We start from the raw sequence: 5,553 nt of genomic DNA, 5'->3' as shown, positions 1-5,553 counted from the left end.
TTGATAACATAATCAAGATTAATGGAGAGTATGCCCATGACATGGAACAGAAAGGTAGTCCAGACTATTGAGATCATCTAGTCACTGATGGCCCTCTCCCCTCTCTCCAGCAGAGTTATGAGGGGGCTTTTCCCAGCCACTCACTTTCCCTTCTTCTCCAGGGCTGGGGTGGAGATGGGGAGAGAGGCACATGCATTTCTGGAGCTCACCAAATGCCTTGTAGTAGGCTTTAGGGACATAACATGAAACGAGATGGAGTTTAAAGTGTTTTAAACTTTAAATCCTAACCTTTAGTCCTTCCTGATTTTTCTTTATTCATCTGAAAATTTAATCTAGCTAGTGATCCTGCCTAGTTTGAGCAAACTCTGGGAGATAGCAAAGGATAGGGAAGCCTGGCATGCGGCAGTGCATGGTGTTGCAAAGAGTTGTTCATGACTGAGAGACTAAACAACAAAAGTGACCCTGCCTGGATGCCTTTTCCTTTTCTTTGGTTGGGATGGGGTGTGTGTGTGTGTGTGTGTGTGTGTGTGTGTGTCCCTGAGGCAGGTGCATGATGTTCCACTAGGAAGGTCAGGGTCCTTTCTGGGTAACTGGGGGTCAAAAGCAGACATGAAGGGACAGAAGGCTTGGCTCAGGGGGCCTTTAGATCAAGAGGGCCTCTGGGGCCTGGTTGAACTAGTTACTCTTTGCTGGAGTGAAGTCCCATCCAAGACAAGCATACTTGATCGGTGATTGCATCAGTTGGGATTGTAGCAGGAATAGGTGAAATGGTTAGTTGGAGAGAGTTTAATGAGTGGATTTTTTCCAGAGACATGGATAGGACCAAGGAAATCAGTGAAGGATGAAGCACCCAGAGAACAGCAACAGTGGAGAGTGCCTTCTGATGACAATTGGCAGTCGCACAGAGCTGCCACCTGAGGACAATGTACCAGCTGAAGACTGAACATCTGACCACCGTGGTACATCTGTCTCTTCTCACTGGAACATCTACAGGCATTATTAAACCCACTTGACAGATGAGGCATGTTAAGGCCTTTACCCAATACCACACCTCCAGTAAGTGGGGAGACAGACTTGAATGCAGATCTGTCTGAATCTAAATGTCATGTCCTTGTAACCATTATATCTCTCATTCAAGGGCGTAGGAGGTGAAGGCAGGGGTGGCATCATCCTTACCTGTCCCTTTTATTATGAAAGCAAAAACTACTGTGTCGCCCCCAGCAGACTTCTGCTTGTTTCTTACCGGCCAGAACTGTGTTTCATGATCCACTGCATGGCCCCTGTACAGGCCTGCCACCCACTCCTCCAGCTGCAAAGCAGCATCTGGCTTTTCCATCCTGTGTACTGGGAAGTGAAAAGGGAATAGGAGTGAGAATGGTTCTTAGATCTACCAATGAGTGACTGACTTCTTGTTTCCACAAGTTTTTTTTTTTTTTTTTGTGACACAGTATTTCTTTAGATAATCTGACACATTCCACCTGGTTTGGGTCCATCATTGCAAGACTCTTCACTTTCTGGGCATGTAAGGTGATAGCATCTTTCTGATCTATTGTGTATTGCTTTGTCCTTTCTCTGCAGAGCTCCGAGTGAGGCAAGATGGGGACAAATGAGAACTAGAGCTCAGCTATAAGAGTTGTGTGTGCCAGGAGGGAGGTAAGAAAACTGGTCCTGGGTGATGAGTACCACAGAGCAGGAGGTGAACAAAACCCAGAGGTCCCAGAGAGTGGGCCAGTGGTTTCCCTGGGGAATGTGAAGGGAGCTGCTAATAAGCCCCAGCATCCCAGGAGCCAAGTCTCCCTAGTATCCAGGGTTCCTCCCAGCTTGCATCTGCCCACAAGGATCTCATGTACCACTGTCAGGGATCTGGCTGAGGTCTCAACAGCCTATGTTTACCACTGTCCTGTGGGGAACAGGATACTGTTCCCAATCAGTTCCTATCTTGCTTCTTTGAAACTCAGAATCATTGTGACATGAGCCTTTGGGTGGGGACTTTGAAATCTCGTTTTCTCTAAAGAAGTAGTTTTCAAAAACATTTGACCTTGACCACAGTAAGAAATACATTTCACATTAAAATGCAGTATATATATGTTAATATGCACACATATGTGGAACTGAGATAGGTTTCCATGAAATTTACCCTTACCACATTTGATGAGCTCTAGTGTGGCCCATTCCATTTCACTTAAAATATGTTAATCACAACACAGTAAACTGTTGTATATCCCACGAATGGGTCCTGACCCATAGTAGGAAAAAGTAGTCTTGAAGGATTCAGGCTTGAGTTTTGTTCTTTGGCTGTCAGGGCCTTGTGCCACCTTGGGAGCAAACCTGCCCTCCCTGAGCCGATGAAACCCATTTCCTGACAACAACTGAATGCTTTAATTTCCTCCTCACAGATGGACCAGAAATGAACTGGCATTTCCTGGGGAATCCAAAGACTTACGATGTAAATAACTTGCATGTATTTCTTCATGTAGTTTTCATCCTATCCATTTGATATTTGAATTCTTCTTTCACAAATGAAATTAAAGAAATTGAATGATTCATCGGTGGTCACGAAGGTAATAACTGGGAAAACGGGCACTTCAACCTGAGACTGCAGCTTCAAGACCAAGTACCTTTCTTCTGTATCAATCAGATTCCTATCCCCAGGGCTCTCCTATATAGCAACTCTGGAGCTTGAATTCCTTTTCCATTTTCCCTCCTGAATCCCAAACCCTCTCTTTGCTATATATATTCCGCTGGAATAATTTGAAAGTAAAGATTTTATGTAGCAAACAATGTCCTCTATGTATGTGGCAATCATCCTTAGCCTCATGAGTATATATAACCTTGTCTTATTCTCATGAGTATTTCTCAGTAACATTTTGATGGGTGCAAGAGCTGACATGGCAGAAGCAGTTGTCTGTTGTGTTGTCTCCAATGACACATGACAATCTTCCTCCTTAATTAGGAACAGGATGTATGCATGATTTATATCTGCAAGCTATGACTCTCCAAGAGGTGAAGTCTCAGTTGTTAGTATTTGAAATATCCTCTATAAACCCTAAAGTTAGTACAACAGAATGTGAATGGCATAATGGCAGATACATCAGCTTTTGCCTGACATAATAAAAAGAATAAAGTTCTTATTACCCTATAACCTGTTTATGTATGAAATAAATGTGCCAATATATGGCATCTAGAGATATTAAAATCATAGAATTTGAAAGTTTTAATGATCTCTGTTGAAGTTTGAGGTCAGTGTCTTTATGCTTGAAGGATATTTTCTAATGGATTGGGGGTGGTAGTGCTAAAAGGAACATGAATCATGCATGAATAAGGAAGAAACTCTCCTAGAATTCTTTTGAGGGAATGCAAGCTTGATTACTTAAAAAATATAATAATTATAAAACAAATGCACATTTATTATAGACAATTTTGAAACAAAAAAAGGTATATGGTAGCAAATAATATGCTTTTAATACCCAGAGTTAACTGTTAAAATTTTAGATATATTTCATTTTAGTCTTTTTAATACCTCTCAAATAAACACAAGGGTTCATATGTTTACACAATTAGGATCAAGTTCATCATACTGAAATGTAGTTCCATATCTCTGCTTTTCTTTAAAAAAATTATATTAATGAAGAACTTTCCCCAATGCTGCTATATATTCTCTGGAAATATATATTTTAAAATCTATTCCTTTCCTGGACATTATGGGGTGTTTTAGGATATTAAAAATATACAGTCCACTACTGCTTTGTTTTTACCTGCAAAATTGTAAAATTTCTACGTGTAGGAAAAGCAGTGCAAGAAGTTAGAAAACATTGAGAATATAAACAGTTCTTGTAAAAACAGTTTTAACATTACCATTGCCTGCTTGCAATCATTTTGCTTATGAAGGCTCATTTTTTTTTTTCTTGCTTTGTTTCTTGATAGCACAGGTATTTGTTTATTCTGCATATATTTGGCTTTATACCACACACTTCTTCCAAACTCCTCCTTTCTGTCCCTGATTGCAGTGCTGCCCCTGTCCCTTTGATGATTGATGTTAGCTTTTGGTGCTGATCAATTAAATCACTCGTGTCAACTTCAGAAAGAACGCCTTTTATTAATGACATTCTTTGACTAATAGATTTTTCTTTAAATGTCATGTTTCCATGTTAAGACATTTCATTAAGACCTAAAGTGTTTCAGTAGGTTGCAATAAAGTTTATTTCAAAAAGAAAGGAATTTGAAAGGAAAAAAGCCCAGTTTTTTTCCCTACATGACCATTTGCCTCATGGCTCAACAAAGCAAACGTCACCAGAAGTTGACCTGAATTTGGTGTTGGGTGGGCAGTGATACTCCTGGTCTGAACCCTAGGACGGCCTGTGGTGGCTGCCCTTTAATTGTTCACCATGACTGGAGCTTTTTTGATCATTTTGTTTATACTCAATATTCCTCATAGAGCTCTAATTTCCTCTCTGTGTTATGTTGCTACTAAACTGATCATTAAAGTGATTTTCCACAAGGCACAAAAACAGAGATCTCCCACGTTACCTGGGAAGTTGTTACAATTGCTGGTCATGGGCCTTAATTCTGGAGATTCTGACTCAGCAAGTCTAGGATGGGGTCCACGACTGGAGAACCACCCTCCCGCGAGGGGGCTGCGGAGCTTTATCAACTCTTCCCTCTATTCTGCTAGAATAGAAGTTAAAACAACAAAGTCTGAAAACAGCTTTTCAAAAAAATGCTGTGCTTATTCATGCTAATATAAGCTTCAGAAAAGTAATGACTTTCAGAAGCTTACAAGAGGTGACTGTATAACACCGGGTAGTTAACAGCTGCTTCACTTCTGGAAAAACTGTGAGATGTTCTGTCCACTATTTCTGCCTTCCTTCTGTCCTTACTTTGTCCACAATGTCTCAGCAATTGAATCAGCATTCTCTTATGATGTGTTGGGTGATGCCAGTGGATGTTTTCATGAAAAATGAGAAAGGGGGCATAAATACTTAATTAGTTTTACAAGAGCATAAAAATAGTAATGTGCTTCACAATTTTTGGTGTGGAGGGATCATCCTACACTGATATATAAATATGCTATTCCTTCTAAGTGGGTTGTTAGGATAAGTAACGTAAGTTATTTAAAACAATGTGTGCATTATGTTTTTATGTTTCAGATAATTCAGTCTAGACATATAAGTGTGTGTGTATGAATTGTTTGGAATTCATTCCAGTTTGGGCAGTTAACCTAGGCTCCATGCTTGTTTCTAGAATGGTTTGTTGATATACAATGAAACAACACATTTTACAGACAGCCCCTCAACCCTTCCAGCCATCTTGGATCAAAATGGACTAGACATTTTGTTAATGTTACAAATGAGTTCTCCTTGGTGAAATTAATAGTTTGCTATTTTGTACAATGGTTTTAGAATTTTTTGTTGAAATTACTGGTCTTTAAGATACATGGATTGATCAAAATATTTGAGAGAAACTCTCCAATTCTGCATGAAAGGGTACAAGAAACTAGAAAGCCTACCTCCCTCACGTGTGGAGTTGGTGCCTGAGACTTGAATACAATATGTT

General features: G+C 40.0%; 1 long non-coding RNA gene across 1 annotated transcript; it reads left to right on the top strand.

Moving 5' to 3' along the window:
- Window positions 1–631: 631 nt before the first annotated feature.
- LOC133260215 (uncharacterized) lies at window positions 632–2,546 on the top strand. Its single transcript, XR_009740689.1, has 3 exons — window positions 632–1,056; window positions 1,579–1,653; window positions 2,397–2,546. It is a non-coding gene; the product is annotated as an uncharacterized LOC133260215 (long non-coding RNA).
- The last annotated feature ends 3,007 nt before the right edge of the window (window positions 2,547–5,553 follow it).

The sequence above is a fragment of the Bos javanicus genome, chromosome 14, assembly GCF_032452875.1.
Source record: "Bos javanicus breed banteng chromosome 14, ARS-OSU_banteng_1.0, whole genome shotgun sequence".
NCBI classification, from domain to species: domain Eukaryota; kingdom Metazoa; phylum Chordata; class Mammalia; order Artiodactyla; family Bovidae; genus Bos; species Bos javanicus.
This window is presented reverse-complemented; position numbering and strand designations above follow the sequence as displayed.